The sequence below is a fragment of the Apteryx mantelli genome, chromosome 16 (assembly GCF_036417845.1).
Source record: "Apteryx mantelli isolate bAptMan1 chromosome 16, bAptMan1.hap1, whole genome shotgun sequence".
In the NCBI taxonomy this organism is placed as follows: domain Eukaryota; kingdom Metazoa; phylum Chordata; class Aves; order Apterygiformes; family Apterygidae; genus Apteryx; species Apteryx mantelli.
Genome location: NC_089993.1, coordinates 2,447,753 through 2,465,671, shown reverse-complemented (window position 1 = coordinate 2,465,671; position 17,919 = coordinate 2,447,753). Strand labels below are relative to the sequence as shown.

The 17,919-nt window shown below is 47.1% G+C and overlaps 1 protein-coding gene across 4 annotated transcripts in view; it reads left to right on the top strand.

Moving 5' to 3' along the window:
* The window catches only part of CAPN15 (calpain 15), a 65,725-nt gene that overhangs the window by 30,148 nt on the left and 17,658 nt on the right, over positions 1–17,919 (top strand). The gene's annotated exons all lie outside the window — the stretch shown is intronic.

The following is a 17,919-nucleotide window of genomic DNA, read 5'->3' as shown; positions in this document are numbered from 1 at the left end:
GCTCCTCAGATGAGAGAGCAGCTTAAATTAGTTCATTTCAGTTTCTTGCTCCTGTCCTTACCTTCTCCCTTCCTCACTGACACCAGATAAATCTTTATTGTGAAGTGTTACCTTGGGAGTCAGCCCCATCTTTTCTTTCTTTCCTTCATGCTTTCACAGATTCTTAGCACTGAAGTGTGCCTTCTTTCTCTGGTTCCCTACTTGGATCCTCTTTCAAAGAGCAGCCTGCACTCTGTTTCTCCAGGGCCTGCTTCAAACTGGACCTGGAGAGAGGTAATCAAGACTTTGTTATTTGAAGGACTGCCCACCTCCTTCAGTGGTATTGCTGCTACCTCTACTGCAGCTGGGACAGCTTCCCCTATTGGGGTCCTCTCTCTCCAGAGAGAAGTATTGCCCAGCTGGATTGCCACATTGCAGGATATCTTTTCTCATCTGGGCTAACCCAGCTCATGCACAGAGGCTGCTTTGTATCTCACTTGGAATGAAGTTGGGGTAAGGGAAGCCCTCTCTATAAGCCCTGTTGCACCTAGCTCAGAGGGGCTTCCCAATTAGCAAGGGGTATGGAGTTCATTGCAAGTGTGCCTGCCTCACTGCTTGCATGCAGGCAGTACATGGTATGCTGAGACTGTCCTTAGCTAGGGCTTCTCTGGTTGGAGAGGGAGCACACACAGCTTGATTCAGTATAAACTGCTCTGCTTCCAAGGACCACTTACAGCCACTTCAGCTCCTGGTTAATTCCTGTGTAACCTGATCTCTGGCTCTGACCACATCCTGGAGATCAGGCCTTTACTCTGTTCAGGGGGTAGCTGTTGGTTTTGAAAGGAAACAGGAGTCCTCATGATCTTCTACTGTTGATATAAATCTTGCTAGTACTGAAAGATTGAGTATGATATAGTCGAAGAGCTAGAAGCTCATTCACAGCCCCTTGGTCTGATGCCTGCAGACAAATGCTATTCTCCGCTGCTCTATGTCCAGGTGCTGATGTCTGTAGTGTTAAAGGGTGCTTAGAGGTCATGGTAGCTCAGTGAATCCCAGGCTCAGTTGTGTGTTTTGTTCTCTTAAGATTTCCCCCACATACACACACAAACCCTTTAATTGCTGTAGTAAAGCATATGCCCCTGTTATTTAAATAAAATAAAGTAAGTTGGAAAGGCCTCTCAGGAGCATCTAGAACTTCACCACCTGTGCAGAATTATTGGCAATAAAGGGATCTTTTTATGTTGTAGAGAGTGGGGAGAAGAGCCCTTAAAGACAGTGTCAGTGAAGCAAGAGCAGTGTCTGAAAGTCTTTCATCCTCCTGTTGACAGTGCTCAGATGTGACTCCAGATGCTTTCTATTCTGGGATGCAGGCAAGTATACACTCTCAGAACCAACTGGGGAGAGTGTGCGAGGGCTGTGCTGCTGAAAGTGGTCTGCCCAACATTCCTAGGTTTACATATGGCATGGGCAACTTTGGCCACAGTGCAGCATGCTTCTGTCTGTCTTCTCATAACTTGATCACCATGCCCTTCACCTTCTGGGCTCAAAGGAGTTCAGTCTCCCTGGTCCTCTTGATTTCTGTGATTGCTGCTGTTTGCAGACAGCAGGACTGGATAGAGCCAAAGGTTTGGAAATAATTATTCCTACTTGCTAGCATAGTGTAGAGGATGGTGAAGGATCAGTACAAATAATTGGGAAATTCACGTTTGGTTTCTGGCCTCATCATAGACTTAGTGTTTGGCCAGGACCCTTAGTCTGTCAATGCCTTGGTTCCTGTCTAGATAACAGACCACCCAGGAGAAGAATCCAAGGCCCTCCAAAGCATCACTGTATGCTGCAGGCACAGGAGTGCATGGATACCTAGGCAGAAGCATGTACAGGCCTGAAGTCTTATTTCTTTTAGGCACTTGTGTGTTTCTTAGGCCGGAGTGGAAAAATCATTCCCAGTTCTGTCCAGAACTTCCCCAGGTGCTTTGTGGAAAGAGAGAATCCAGCAGCTAGCCAGCTATTGCAAGCTAAGAAAGGAACAACTGCATCGGTGCTTTCCGTGGAGACTAAACAGATGCTGGAGTTGCATTGGTTCAAGCTGGCTTTTGTGCTGCTGGCTCTGCTCTTCTGACTAATCCTGATAATCAGGGTCCCAGATCCTTCTTGCTGTTACAGGTCCCCTATGAGTTAAGTGGTCTTATTTCCAGAACTGGAGAAAGTAAGGATGATCCAGGAGGGGGAAAGGCTGAGGCCAACTGTGGGGTTGGTGGGGTTTACTGCTGTTCAAAGCCTCTTGCTTTCCATGAATCCGCAGGCAGCCCAGCTCACCAAGCAAGCCTTCAGCCCTGCTTCACCCCAGATCGGTAAAACATGGTGGAACGTGACTCCATTGCAGCAGTCTGCACCAGATTGTCTTGCATGATTTCTCCAGCATCCGGCAGTGAATGTAAACGCCCTTCAAAGTTGCACCTAAAGCCAAAAACTCCAGGGAGAGAGTGAGTGTGTGCATGTGTGTGCAAACTCCAGTACCTGAATCATTTGGGACAGTGCCCTGAGTGCTCTTAGAAGGGCTCTGTGTTGAGAGTCTCTCCTTGGATCAGTTTTCGTTGGAGGGATTGCAGATGTGGTTCCCGAGGTAAAAGAGAAGGTATGCAGGTTTGTGCTCTGCCTCCTGGTCTCCTGCTACCAAAGGGACAGAGCCGCTAAAGCACATTGAGAGATAACAATGGTTGTCTAGTCAGTGTCATTAACGGCAAATGTCTCCAGGAGGAACAACCATCCTTGCCTTTCCCCTCGCTGCAAGATGGCATCCATTAGCATGGCTACGGTGGCTTGATTACTGCGCTCTGGTCTGACTACGGGCTGGACTCCAGGCATGTCAAGTTTTGCTAGGGTTCATCTCTCTTCCTCTGTCCCTTGGCAATCTTTCTTCCCACAGATCAGTACAAAGCTTGTTGGCTGGGTTGTTAAGTATGAACTGCTTTCCTGAGGCACAGGACTGACTTAGCTTTTCATTAAGGCCTGCTAATCATCCTAAAGGGAGACTGACAGCCACTGGCGACTGATGACAGTGCCCTGATGGCTTTTGTCTTGCCAGAAGGCTCGAGGTCCTTCTCACAGTGCCCAGAGTGTGGCTGGTAAATGAGGGGATAATGTTGTGTAGTCTGGCACGGGATAGTGTTGCTGCACCGTTTGGCAGTGTTGATGGTGGTCACAATTAGTTTCCTTGTTTGCAGGAACAGTGCTCCAGCAGTTCTTCTCCCAGCAGCAGGAGGGAACAGGGATTCTGCCCAAGTTAAAAACACAAATGGTGAGATGGGAGCTTTGGGCTGTGCTTCCTTCCTCTGCCAGTGCCTTACTTCGTAGCTGTGGGCTGCAGCCTCGGGTATGTTTTGTTAGTCTCATACCTCATGGAACCATGAATCTTTCTCTCTCCCTCTGTCCCAAGTGGTACCAAGCTGTTGATTACTGGGTTTTTTTGTTTGTTTTTTTTTTTAATTGCACCTTGGATCTATGCCTTCATTTTTCAAGATTTTTCAAGGAAGAATTTGGGAAGATGGCCATTGCTCAAGCAAACAGCAGCCTGCCCATGGAGTAAGTTATGGGCAGGGCTGAGAACTAGTGTGAGAAAAGGAGAGGGGCTTGGCAGGGTTCTCCAGCTGCCTTTGCCTCAGTTTTCCAATGGTTATGGCTGTGTTTCAATAGCTTCTACATCTCCATTCACCCATGGAGTGCTCTGTCTGGGTCACTTTCACTTAAGGGGCTTGGGGCAGCAAATAGTCATGATAGGTGAGGTGTGGAGTTTGGTGCAGATGTGCCGTCTGTGGCCATGGCAGCTCTGAGGATTCATGTCTGTCCAGTGAGACAGTGAGGGGGCTGGTGGCTCTCTTAATCACTGCATGGCTTCCTCTGACAGCATTATTTTGCCTTTCATGTCTTGAAGGCAGCAAACAGCTTAGAGTTTCCTTTTCATCCTGGGAAGAAGGAATTTAATCTAAAATGCAGGGCAGTGTTTTGAGGCTGAGCTGGTGGCACTTACTGTGAAAGTGAGACGAGGCTGTGGGGTTGCTCTCAGAGCATCAGTTGCACCTCCTCCATCCTGTCCCATCCCGTGCTGTCTATCTAAGAGACATCCTAAGAGATGTCCTCTAGTCCATTCTCTCCCATGTCTTACCTGAAATCCTTTTGCCTGACCTCTCATGGCCTTCGCTCCTGTTTTTCCCGACCCATGCTTCTCAGATGATCATTGATATGAAGCTCTCCCCATTCTGTCATCTCTAGGCTTGCATCACACAGGCATTCCTGTGGCCAATCTGTAGATGTGTGCATGGACAGCAGATGTCCCTTCCGGGCTTGGTGTGAGGAAGGGTTCATGGCAGGGCCTTGGGTAGAGCCAGCCCAGCAATTCTGCAGTGGAGGTGGTTAAGAAGCAGTAATAGAGGAGAAAGCTCAGAGGAGACCCCGCAACCAGCAGATGTGAAGGGGTGGCATACATCCTTGATGGAGCAAAAGAGAACATCTCTCCTTGGTATTTCAACCTCATTTATGTCTCAGTGATGCATTGGAGACAACAGAGTCATGCCCTTCTTCCTCTCTGGCCATAAAATATGGTGAAAGGGATGTTCTGCAACCTTCCTGGATGCTATTTATTGGCTACTGTTAATGCTCTGAGAGAGGCATTAACCCCATGCTGTTCTTCCCTGGGATTTGTTCCTGGTTCATTGCTGTTACCAGCTTTTGTGCCCTTTTTAAAGGACAAGATTTCTGTTGGCTTTTTAAATTAAAACCTGCCATGATTTGAAATGAATCAGTGTAATAATAATAGTAAAGAACATCATCTTCCCAGCTGTTCCTCCCTAGTGCCTTGCTAGTCCTCCTAGCTCTGGCATGATAGTTATAAATCCCCTCCCTGTTGTTCTTGATCTCCCTTGATTCCTGTACATCTTGTACTAGCCTTACTTCAGTGGAGACTTGGAGGTTTATGCTCCCAGTGAAATTGGAAAGCTCTCAGGCACCTGCATGTTGTGTCCTGCTCACGTGTTCAGCATTAAACTGATTGCCACTTTGGGCCAGATCAGTAGGGAGCCCTGAAGGCTGCAGGAGAAGAGGCTATCTCCAGGGTGTGATTTGGCTTCATATTGTAGGATCCTCTAGGTGCTTTTGTCCTCAAGTTCCTGCTAGGGCAGCGAGCCATTGGATGCTCCTGGTATCTCCCACCCTCTTCCTGGTGCACCTTGAGGTTTAAAGGGCCTTGCCTTCAAGGCCAAAGTTTCATCCTGAGGAATGTGAGGCCATGTGGAGGGATTGTGAGGATTCAGTATCCTAGCAGGCCCTACTGGCCACATAATCTGAGTGATGCTATTCTGTCAGTCCTCCAAGCGCTGATGGTGCCAGGGCCCTGTTCACTCTGTAACAATATGTTCTTCTGCTGTGTTCAAAGGGCCCAAGTTCTTTGGGCTGAGAGTCAAGTCTGAACACTGTTCCCAGATCAGCAGGCATCACCCCCCTTCTGCCAGATCTGAAACTGCTTTGTTTGACTGTAGCCCATCTTGCTGCTGAACTGTTCTTCCCTTTCCCTGACTCACCTTTGTTCAGCTCATTTGTATTACTGAGTGTGGAAGATATCTACCAACTGACCCTTCATAGCCTCTTGGGAAGTTTCCCGAGCTGCCTCAAGGCAGGGAATGATTTGCCAGCCAGTCAGTGAATGATTAGATCTGGTTTTGGAGCCCCCAACCCTTCTTTCAAACTCTTCCTTCCTAAACAAAGGAGTCTTTTCAGAATTTGAAAATTTTTCTTTACCTTCTTCTTCACAGAAGTGTTCAGGCTTCTCCACACATGAATAATTGGAAACTGTAACTCCTTCCTGCCAGAGCCATTGAAGTGGGCATCTGGAATTGACAGTGCCTGTTTGTACTAAATTCGTTCTCAACTTCAATGAGCAAGCAGGGTTCCAGGTCATCTGCCTGTATGTGTATGCAACAAGCATCTCTCACAGCTTAAGAGCACCCCTTGACACTGGCATTGAGACTTGTCATTGACTTCAAGGATGTTGGATCAGCCCTTTTCCTCAATGGCTGATGTTGAGTTTTTAGTCCTGTCGTCTCAGTGTGGAGAGTCAAAGGTTCAGGAGGTTTGTGTTGGATATAATAGCATTTGCTTAGCACTAGTAGCTAAATTTACTGAAGCCTAAGGCCGCATATCGCTGAACTTTTCCCAAAATTGTTTGGGCCAGTCCGAACAAGGAGGGAACATGGAGATAAGAAAGTAACAAAACGGCGTCAACAACGATCAGCAAGTACCATAACTCCCCCTGGAGACAACGGGGAAACCAACCAGGAGCGAAGAAGCTACTACTTGTCGAGCTATCATTGATGCAACAAATTGGAGAATGGAGAAAGAACTTAACCTGTAGGGGTATAAATACCCAGGGAATTTTCCATTTGGGGTCCCTGGGAGGAGGCACCCAGCTCGAGCTGTAATACTAATAAAATCATCTTATAAAGAATTATTTTGTATCTTTTGAATAAAGTGGAAACCTGGAGTCGGACCCTGTTAGGGAGACTGGATTGGACAGTTTCCCTAACAGTTTATTTAGTGTTTTTGTGTATTGCCAACCAGCTGGACTCCTAGACGGTGATGTCCACATGACTTATGACTGCAGCAGGACCATGAGCAGTCATTCCTTATGAAAACCTCCCAAGAAAATGTATTTCCAAAATTCCCTTTTACAGCTCTCAGAGAAACCTTCCCCTGGTAGTGCTGTAAAAGATGCATCTGAAGGGCCAAAAGCTGAGTTAGGGCAGTTTTCTGAATTTTGGCTTTGTGTTTTCGCATAATATTAGCAAGATCCTTACCCTGTTTGGATTGTGGCATACATAAGCTTTCTGTTTTTCAGCATGAAGTCTGTGGGTTTGATGGCTAGGTGTGAAAGTCTGGTTAGGGAGCCTTTCTTACAAACAGATAATAGTTTTATTTAGTAGCAGCTCTCTGAGAAGCATCATTCTGATTTGTGGGAGTGATTTCAAGAGTCCTAACCTTCCTCTGCTTCAGTTACTCATGAATTTTGCTGGACAAGTTTATTTTATGTGGAATTTTCTGTGATACTGCTTAGGCCAAAGATATAATAATAAAAAAATATGCAAGGTAGATGAAGTAATTTTTACCAGGTTTCCTGAAGAAAAAACTATTGTTCTCTAGGTGCATTCTTGCTCCAAGTGTTGAAGAAGCAGAAGCTACAAGAATAGAATGTAACTTTGTTCTGTCATTCTTCTGGGATTCAATCCTTTCTAGTGCTGAAGACCCATCCGTTCTGTTGGCTCCGGCATTTGTAAGGAGACTGAGATACAGTGTAAGGGGCTAATCAAGGTCTTGTAAGTTGGTTTGGTGATCTTCTTTATTTTTCTTCTTTAAAAGCTTCTTTTTCTTTCTTTTTTTATAACAGAAAAATAGAATTCTTAAATTCTTGCATTTGTTGCATTTGCAGGAGGATAGTGGGCTTTTTGCCCTGAAAGAGCAGCTTCTGGGAGGGGGAGGGGGGTGTTGCATGCTTTCTAAGGCTCTCTTTCAAATACTTTAGCAGAGCCAGGGAATCTGTGGAGACACTTTTGTGCTTTCGACACTCGAATTACACCAATTTAATGAAACCGAGATAAAATTTTATAAAATTAATGAACCTCTCTTGTGTATTAGCTCTTAAGTGGATTCAAATATCCATGTACGTGAATTTTTGGCTTAAGTCAGTGAGGGAATTTGCTTACATAAAGCAAGATATGGATGGAGGCCATTCAGTTCACCACCACCTCAAGCAAAATTGATTTATTAAGACATTATCAAACCTCTTTAAACATATACATAGTAAGGCTTTGGGCTAACTTAATGACACACACAAATTTTCCTCAGAGTATAATACTTGAGTACAGACAGAGCTTAATATTGTTTGCTCTTAATCTGCCCAGACACGCAAAAAACTAGGGAAATTGGATACAGAAAACTTAAAGTAGTTGAGTCTGGGAATGATGGCAGTACTAAAGCTATGTTAAACTGGCTTCTTTGAAAATAACTGTGACTGCAACTGCAGAAATTTCCCATACTTGCAGGCAAGGAGGAAAGATGAGGTTATTAATGATAATAACACACTGGAATTGATCTTAAAGAGAACATTGTAGCTTGAGAAGACTCGAGGCTCTTGGTCCTGCTGGCAGCTATCCCCAAGGTTAGGACTGGGGCTCTTAATGAAAACTTCAGAGGGCCTTCCTTAACTTGTTTTCTTGCCAGGCTTATTGTAGTGAAAACTTTTCCATGATGATTTGGTGAATGCCAATGTAGTAGATTTCCTACATCTTGCGTCCTTCATCCCTGTTGGATCATCGCCTTTACTGCTGCTTTTCAGTGTTTTTCAGTCCTTTCTTGCCTGTCCTACAGCAAAGTGTTCCCTCTGACCCTAAGCATCTCTCTTTAAAAATAAAATAAAAAGAGCAAGTGCAAGACAGACAAGCCCTGCTTTCTGCAAGGTGAGAGGCAAAGTAAATTGAGGCAGGAAGAGCTGCAGTTCGAGATCAGATTCTGTGATTTTGCTGCAAAAATATCCTGCTGAATAAACTCCATATATTTGGCGCCTATGTTTTTTCTGTCAAACTTCTCATTAGCAGAGTTCAGTTGTTCCCCAGGAACTTCTCATTAAAGCTTGTAGCCTCTTCTCTGTCTGGCCAGTGGAGCACATCTCAGCTGGCTGAGCACTTTGTGAGTTTCCAGAGTGGAAAGAGCAGGAGCTAAACAGGAACTGTGCAAGAACCTCCATGAAATTTGGTGCAAAGAGACCAAGAAATTCCCAGGAACTGGAGTGTGCCATCAGCTTGGAAAGCTCTTAATGTTTATTTAACACAGGAAGTTCCATCTGAACATGAGGAAAAACTTCTTCACTGTGAGAGTGACAGAGCACTGGAACAGGTTGCCCAGAGAGGTTGTGGAGTCTCCTTCTCTGGAGATATTCAAAACCTGCCTGGACACGATCCTGTACAATGTGCTCTAGGTGACCCTGCTTGAGCAGGGGGGTTGGACTAGATGATCTCCAGAGGTCCCTTCCAACCTCAACCATTCTGTGATTCTGTGATATGAGCCTCTTGGTACCTTCTGGGAAGGGTTGTGTGGTGCTGATGGTTCTTTCATGGCCCCATTCACCCTCAAGTGCACACTCCTGCCTTGTCTCCTGCTGCAGAATAACAAATACAGTCCTCCTGTTTCAACTCATCACTAGCTATTACCAGTGGAAAATGCTTTTTTTGACATAAATGTAGTTGTCCTGGCCCAGTAAATGGTCAGGAACACTGATACTGGATTGAGGCTGGAAGGAGTTAACCTCCAGAAGGAAGGAAACTCTTGACCAGAGGAGGGTTTGGCATGAAAGTGGAATGGGCTGGTTACTCATCTGTTTCTTTTTCTGCTTTTGGAGCTGGTCTCCTGGGAGGTAGTTAACAATTTGTCCTGGACTAAGTCTAACTCTAAATAGTGAGAGCAGGTATAAATACATAATAAAGCTCTGGAACACTCAAAAGTTAATATTTCAGGACCAAGAAGCCTTTATTTCATCAACTACATCAACAAAGGGAGGAATTTTTGTAATTGTAACCCTTGTGGTTTCCTTCCACCAGACTGAAAAAAACAAAGAGAACTGCTGCAGCTAGTAGTTCATACGAAGGCCCCATCTCTGGTCCCACTTGAAGAATCCACCTGGTATGAGACTGAGATTGCATGGAAAAAGTGGTGTGATTTTTGGAGTTGTGGGTTGGTTTCGTTGTTTGTTTTTCCTCATCTGACTTTGGTGTGATGGTTAAATCCCAGCTTCATAAAGGGGCCTCTGGTCCTGGAGGCTATAAATCAGGTCAGATGGGAGGTACTTTTGCCCTGGGCTGACAGCTGCTTGCAGTGGCAGTGCTTGGAAGCACATGAGATGAGCGAGTTGGACATAAGGCCAAACTAGTGATAAAGCCAAACTATTCTAGCAAGATTTTTTTTTCAAAAATCAAATTTGTCCTTTTGCGGTCACCAAAAGGCTGAACTGCTGGTTCTTCTGAAGCTGACAGGTTTCTGCTAGGATGAAGAGATGTTTTGTAGCAACTTTTCAACCAAGGTTCCTTTAGCAATTTTTCAGGCTTCCCTGCTGTCGCAAAAGGAGTGATGCACTTCACTCATAAGAGGGAAGCAGCACTACATTTATTGCGGTAAGATAGCAACTTAACAAAGTTCAGTCGTAAATAAGAACAATTTAACGAGGTTCGATTGGCAAGGTTTGCTGAGTTATTTACTGCATGAAGGACAGGGTCAGATGCATGCGCAACGGAGACCCTCCCATTGAGTCATGAGGTTCAGAAAGGACCCCCTTGCTTTCTAAACTCCTTCGGAGAGGAGCCTAGGTGCGGCTGGATCCAATCCTAGTCCCAGATTTGGTCAACGGTTCATGTCTAAAGGAGTGTATGCGAAGGGGACCCTCCCGTTGAATCATGAGGTTCACACTGGACCCCCTTGCTTTCTAAACTCCTTCAGAGAGGAGCCTAGATGCGGCTGAATCCAGTCCTCATCTCAGACTTGGTCAACGGTTTATGTGTAAGGGATTATGTGCACAATTAATCAGAGATATAACTCAGCAAAGTTTCACGAAGTTCGCAAAAGTTCAGCCTACTATTAATCACTTACTGAGGATCTGTCGTGGGTAAGGAATCTCTCAACCTGGAGGAGTAACCTTGAGAGGCGTCCCTGCTCAAGAGGAGGTTCTGCAGTGCAGCCCGCTGCCGTGCAGGAGAGCTCAATGGGCTCTGGGCTGCCCCCTATTTATGTGGGGGGGAGATGATTGACTCGTAGTCATATTTGCATACTAGACGGGCCTTAGTTGGCGCATGCTCAACTAGCCCCTACATACGTGCTGTTTACAGGGAGGTCAGGTTGAGGGGGAGAGAGCACATTGGTGGGGGGAAAGGAGCACACCGTCACACCTGCGGAGGGGGTAAGTTAGCAGCCCCATTCTGTGGGGGAGCTCAGGCCCATATAGTACAAGAAACTTCCCCAGTATTGTGCAAGGGGAGCAGGAATGAAAAATGGAAGGATGTAGTCTTGAGACTATAACTTGAACTCCTAAATGTACGTCTGCTCTGGGGCTTCCCAGTACAGTAAGAACCCTGACAAAGAGAGGCTGAGGGAGCTGGGCTTGTTCAGCCTTGGAGAAGAGAAGGCTTTTGGGGGGAACTACCAGCAGCCTATGGGTCATACCTATGGGGGCATCATCAAGACAGAGCTAGGCTCTTCGCAGCAGTGCATGGTGGCAGGACAAGAAACAATAGGCATAAGATGAAACAGGAGAGGATCAGACTGGATGTAAGGAGAAACATTTTTGTCATGAGGACAGTAATGTAGTAGAGTAGGTTGCCCAGAGAGGTTGTGTAGGCCTTGTCCTTGGAGGTTTTCAAGACCAGACTGTATAAAGCCTGAACAACCTGGTCTGATCTCTAGCTTACGCAGCTTGGAGCAGGAGGTTGGGCTAGAGAGCTCCTGAAGTACCTTCCAACCTGAATTATCCTATGATCTTATGCTCTCCTCCCTCCAGATGAGACTGTAATGAAGAGAAACTTTTGGTTTAGCGGGCTTTCTTGGGATCCTCTGCCCTTGATCCTGCTGAAGTGGGATGCTTCTTTTTCTCACAGTTAGAGATCAGGTTAAATAAGCACACCTGTTTTGTAGGTGTGCTTATTTAAGCACTGGGGCATCACAAATGCCCCAGTGGGTATGCCTGGCACCGTGTAACAGTGTAGCTTCAGTGTAAGCCTCAAAGAAAGCATGGATGTCTTTATGGGAGGTTTTATTTGCTGTTTCTCCTTGTCCAGTAGAAGAGCTGTACCAGTGGAAAGTGGGAGAACAGTGCAAATGGATAAGAGGAGCCTCCTTGTACTTTATTTTTGCCTCTGTCTCTCCAAGTTTGAGTGAAGGTCACTGGTATTTAAGCTACCTGTTTTATTTTCTTGGCTCACTTTGGAAGAGTGGGAGAGGCAGGTTTTGGAAATATTTGTTCAATCTGCCATGTCCGTATGATGCTAGCACAGAGCTGGTTCACTTCTAAAGACCCTGGGGTTAACTCTGCTTTAGAGTGGGAATCAGGTACCATTTTTCTCCATTGATGCTCCTGTAGAAATTCATAAAAACTGGAAAGACCCTGATCATAGCTTTTCTGTGTTGCTCTGCCAATATATCTGCTGAAATCTTCCCCTGTTCCAGCCTGCTGGCCCTTGCCTGGCTCTGCAAGAGTGAGTCAGCTCAGTGTGCAGCATCTTCTTGCCCAGGCTTCATGACATGTGAGGCTGGAGGTCCATTATCCCAATGCCACATGCCCTTCCAACAGTGGGACTGCCAGAGCAATGCCACGTGGTTCCTGACCTCCCACACCCCTTTCTTGGACAGGCACGGTCATCTTCTGATCTGGCTGGATATGGATATGTGGTAGGTTCTCATGTGAGACCACTCAGCAGTCCTCTTATAGGCCGTAGTACTCTATGCTGTTCAGAAAAGGAGTTATACAGAAAATGGCAGAGTGGGGAGGAGAGTAAGTGATTTGCAGCTTGGAGAGAACTGAGACAGGATATTTTTTTGTTGAGGTTTTTGTGGGGTTTTATTTTTCCTCCAAAAGATTCTAGTGCTTTTTTTTGTATTTGTCAAGCAAGGAGTATTTTGCTACAGTATATTCTGTTTCAGGGAACTCAGGGTTTGTATCTTGATGACCAGAACAATTGATTTTTATTTATTTACTTAATTATTGCTGGAGAGAACCAAAGCAATATGTTTTGGCTGTTTTAGCTTTAGCTATTCTGGAGAAGTTTGAGATGCACTCTGTTTCTGTTGCTGTGTGCGATTGACACGAGCTGAAATAATCCTGTGTGCCAGTGTGGGCTGCCCAGTAGAGCTCTGGGTTATCTCACTCCAGGGTAATCCAAGGTGCTCAAGGCCAGGGCTGGCTGGCAGCCTTTGCCCTGGAGTTAAACTGCTTAAAGCACGGGGTTGGCACAAAAACAGCTTCCTGAGTGCAGGAACATGCACACTGTAGGCTTTGGGCACTTCCCAGTCTCACACCCTGCCCTGCTCCTTCCTGTTCTTGTGCCCTGCTCTGGTGAGGCCTCCAGATATGCTTTGGGTCCCAGATCACACCCAAACATGATGTGGCCCCCAGCTTGTTTGATGGCTGTGTAAGAGCCAAGGTTCTGTTGCAGTGGGACAGGCAAGCTCAGCAGAGACTCTTAAACTCGGTAGAGCCCTAGGAGGGGCGACATCACTCTCCTGAGGTGGATTTGGAAGGTTACTAGCTGATGCCTTCTTATTCCCTTCATTGTCTTGGTCTAGCAAATCTGTCCTGTTTTAGTTAGAGAAGTTCCTGCACATCAGTGGAAAGGAAAGGATGGGTGATGTTGCTGCAGTGGGCTCTCCCTGCCCTCTGCCCCTTACCTCCTAGTGACAGCCTTCTCCTGCCACACCCATGCTCTCAGAAATGGTGTCCAGAGGGAAACAGCCCCATGCACCCTTCAGTCAGCTCTGCTTCCTGGAGCCTGCCTGCAGAGGCTGCCTTGCAGCCTTGTCCCACCGCGCTGGTTCAACTTTCCAACCAGCATCCCAGACAAGGTAGGTTCTGTATAGCCTGCTTTGGTGGTAGGCTGATCTTTGGTCCTCTGTTAAATCTGCAAGGCAGAGCAGGAAATAATATTTCCTGAGATGTGATCAACACACTGAAAGCTATGTACTTGGCTGAGGCCAACTTGGATCTTAAATATTCTTTCTTAAGGATTAGAATTACGCTGTTGTGACTGCTAAGGTATGTGAAGTCCTGGCAATGTGGTGGTGACTCCTGCCTGTTGATTTACACCCTGTTTTGGATGGGTAGAGTTATTTCAGTAGAAAGCCCTTCCATGTGAAGCCAGCCCTGCTGGCATTGCTGGAGATGTACAGTTTTACAGATGTTGCCCTTTTCTTGTGTGCACCAACAAGAGCCTCTAGCAGATCCCTGCTCCTAGCTAGCCTGGTTGTGCCGCTTCACAGGGCAGCAACAGGCTGAGCACATGGCAGGGTTCCCTTTGCTTGCATCCTCATGCTCCCTGAAACGTGCCTCTCTCCCAGGAAAAATCCCTTTCGTGGGTAGACGACTTTGCCAAGTCAGTGTGGAGTGGCCATTTTTAAGAGGAACTCCTCTCATGCATAGGCAGGTCAGGGAAATGGCAGGCAATGTTTATCTCAGTTGTGTTTTCTGGAGCTGGAGGGTATGTGTGTTATCATACAACAGATGGTCCTTGTGAATAGATGGTGGAGACAACTGTATTCTCTCAGACAGGCTCATTGCCTGCTAGGAAAGGAGTCAAACAGACTTTCTGGGAAGAATAACAGATCTCGGACAGGCTGTGGCTGCATTTCTGCTTCAGCCAGTGGCTGTGGTTATAGGTACATGGGAAGAGGATGCTACTAAGGCCCACTGTGTGCATTTACATGGTGTACTGTGTAAGAAAAGGCCAAGGGCCAGTGTTCATCACTACCCTTACAGCCTTGAGTGGCCTTTGTAATCTTCAGACTTTTAAAAAGTCTGGCGATCCAGGCAGGGACTTGAATTCTCATCCATTGATCCTGGGCAGGAGTCCAGTAGAAGCAGGCTGCAGTCAGGTTCAATGCACATCATCAAGGCTGGGAAATCAGCAGCTTGTGGAGGACATCTCAAGATGCCTGTCCTGCTTCCTGTCCTGTTTCTATGTCTGTTCCACTAACTTGCACTGGAAAGCTGAGTGTTTGCTGCAGGGCTGTCTGGCACCATGGCATGGTGCAAGAGCTGCCCTGGGGGAAGGTGGACGCAGAAGTCTCCTGCATGAGCTGGCCCTACTGATGGCCCTGCCACTGCAAGGGGAACTGACAGACCCATGAAGGAGCAGCAAAAGAAGAAGCTGGCCAAGGGCAAGCTTTGTGGAGGGGCTTTTTGTTTTTTCCGAGAGCTGTCAGTACAGAAAGTCGAGTAGATGGAAATTCCAGCAGCAGGAAGGATAGTGTCCCTGGAACAGAGTGTGTGGGGAGCAGACTCCTGGGGCAATGGAAAGAAGTAGGCTGCTTGGGAGGGAAACAGTGTGTCTGTGAGGAGATGGCAGCTCCCCAAGGCTTGTGTCTGAGCTCGGGGTAAGAGCACATGTGAGAGGAATGCAGTGACACAGCAGAGCGCTGCAGTTTCACAGCTTCCACCTCTTCGCTGTGTGGAGAGCTGGGGCCTGGATCACCTGTCTGGCCAAGTGAAACTGTGCTGCCTTCCCCAAGCTCACAGCTCGTTGCTGATAACCCATCAGACATGTCTCGTCCGCTTTGCCTCACATGGTGCTTGTGTCTTTTAGGTTATCCTGTTTTTTCCTTTCTTTACTGACATCGGAAGGGACAAGGTGGTTTATTTTTACGGTCTTGTGGTTGCATGACCAGAAGCCTTTGCCTACTGAGTAGACCCTGGATGCAAGCAGGATTTGTGCAGCAGGAAGACTGGTAGCTGGAGGGTCCTGATCTGCAGTGATCAATGTGGCATGTGCATTTAGGGGTTGGTTTTTTGAGCCAATGATCTCCAGCCTGGTGTATGGTGGTTATTATCATGGGACTGAATGCAGGACAGATGTGGACAATGCAGGTTGCTGACAGCTTTCACTTGCCATTTGCTGATGTCTGTGGTTTGATGAACCACATCCAGTAAGACGAATGGATGTGGTAGGATCACAGTACCCTTCCTGGCCCTGTTTGCTTCTGTGACTGGCGTCAGGCAGGCAGTTTCTTCCCTTTCTTTGAAGAATGACTCCCCTTTCAGATTTTTGTGGGCTGCATGGTGCTGTCATGGGGGGAGAACTGTACTGTGGCTCACAGCTGTAGAACTTCAGGCAGAAAAATCAATGTTTATACTTCACTTAGCTGTGAAAGAGTCCTGAAATAACTCCAGTAAATAAATAGTTTGTAAAGTTCAAAATATGAAGGAATGGTATATGAACTGGAAAGAATTTTCAAGGTCTGTCTTGAAATACAATGTATTTCTTGGGTTTAGGGTTTATTTAGAGAAATGTTTAATTTGAGAAAGGAGTTGAAGGTTGTAGCTGATCTTCTGGTGATGGGGATGGGTCTTCTAATGGCTGTGGGGCACAGTTTGGAAATGCGGTCAAATTGCTGGTAGGGCATTTCTGGGATCATGTATCTAGCCAAATGGCAGTTGCTTTCCTCCTCCACAAGGTGGTTGTTACCACATCCTCTGTCACGTCCAGATCCCACTGCTGCAATGCAGTCTGCTCAGAGCTGCCTTTGGAAGCTGCTTGTGCAGGTGCTGCTGCTTGGGACTCTGGAGACAAGCCAGGATCAGGTGCCCTCAGAGGACTGCACAAGCATCTCATAACTTTCTGTACCTGCCCTCCATGGCATAAAACATCTTCTTTTCCTTCTTTTTTTCAGCCTGTGTTGTGGTTGAACCAGATCCTCAAAGGCATGCTAGAGAGGGAACAAATGCTGAGGCCACTGGCATGCAGCCCCCCTGCTTTGGGCTACTGAATCCTTGGTTTGAGATATCCTGAATTTGCAGAGAGTGGTGCTGTTCTCAGGAAGAGCTGAGGGCATGAGGTGGACTCTGAGGCTTCTCCTGCAGTCCCAGTCCTGCCCAGAGCCCCAGGCAAGCAGGGCAGGGAGGAAGGGACTGGAAGAGGAACAGCTCAGCTGTAGAGAGGCACAACTCCCTGTGGCTTTTATCTGCAAGAGCTTCTGCTCGCCTGGTGCTTGCTTTCAAGGTTGGGGCTGTAGACTTGACTGCATTATCTGGGAGCAAGGGTGCACAGAGGCAGGGCATTGAGCTCTTGTGCTGCACCTTTACCTGAAGGAAAATTACTTTGCCCTTGTGTAAAAGGAGAAGGAGGCAGGAAGCTCTGTTTCAGCCCCACCTTTGCTCACAGCTCCTGGAAATGACCTCAAGGAGAGGACAAAGGGCACAATGCAGGGCTGTGGTACCTTCTACAGTTTGTTAACATGCATGAAAGCCTTACTGAAAGCACAGGCTGGGCGGCAGCAGTCAGGGAGAGCTGCTCCCTGTAAGCCCAGAGGTTTCCACGGCCCTCTGGAATCAGTGCAATTGCAGTGCTTGAGTTTCTGGAAATTGAACCTCCCTAGAAAACATTAGCCCTGGAATGAGGCAACTCTGGCATGTGTTTGATCCATTTCCAGTTAGGGTTTCAGGCATTCCCAGGCACCAGTGGAGACTGAAACCAAGGGTTGGTGCCTGACAGCAGGGCTCTTATCAGTGAGGCAGGTGCAATGTAGCTGGAGCTAGGACACAGTGCCCCTCAAAGGCTGCTGACCAGAAATGTCTTGCCCCTGTTAGAAGTTGGTGGGAGTCAGGAGCTACTGCTGATCTGACTCTCTGTGGGCTGTCTAGGCACCTGGCCTGCTGCAGCTTGCCCTAGGTCCAGCTCAGTACTACCACTCAGGGGCTGACTGGGCCAGGCATGAGCTAGTTCTGGCCCAGAAGCTTACAGCCATGTAAAAGCATCTCTGTACGGCACCACTGTTTTTCAGTGCTGTCTGGAACCAGAGTGGGGATCTTGGTTTCCTGCCCCTTGGAGAACTTGTGTATCCACTGGCATGTGTGGAGGTGAGCCAAAAGGGAAGGAGAGAACAGAAAGCAAGACAGAGGTGGGCTGGAGTGGCATTGAAGGAGTAAAGAATTGATAGTGGGAACAGAAAGAGGGGAAAGCAGATATTAAAGCTGTAAGATGATAAAGCTGTTTGAGTCCAACAGAGGCATCAGTGACTTCCCAGGTAGGAATGTCCATTTTTGTCAGGTGCTTTGCTTTCTTCCGCAGTGAGTCTCCTCCCTAGTGCAGCTATGCTCCCATGGCTTCCTGAGCTCAGCACTGGCTCTACACACTAGGCTATGGGCTGCTC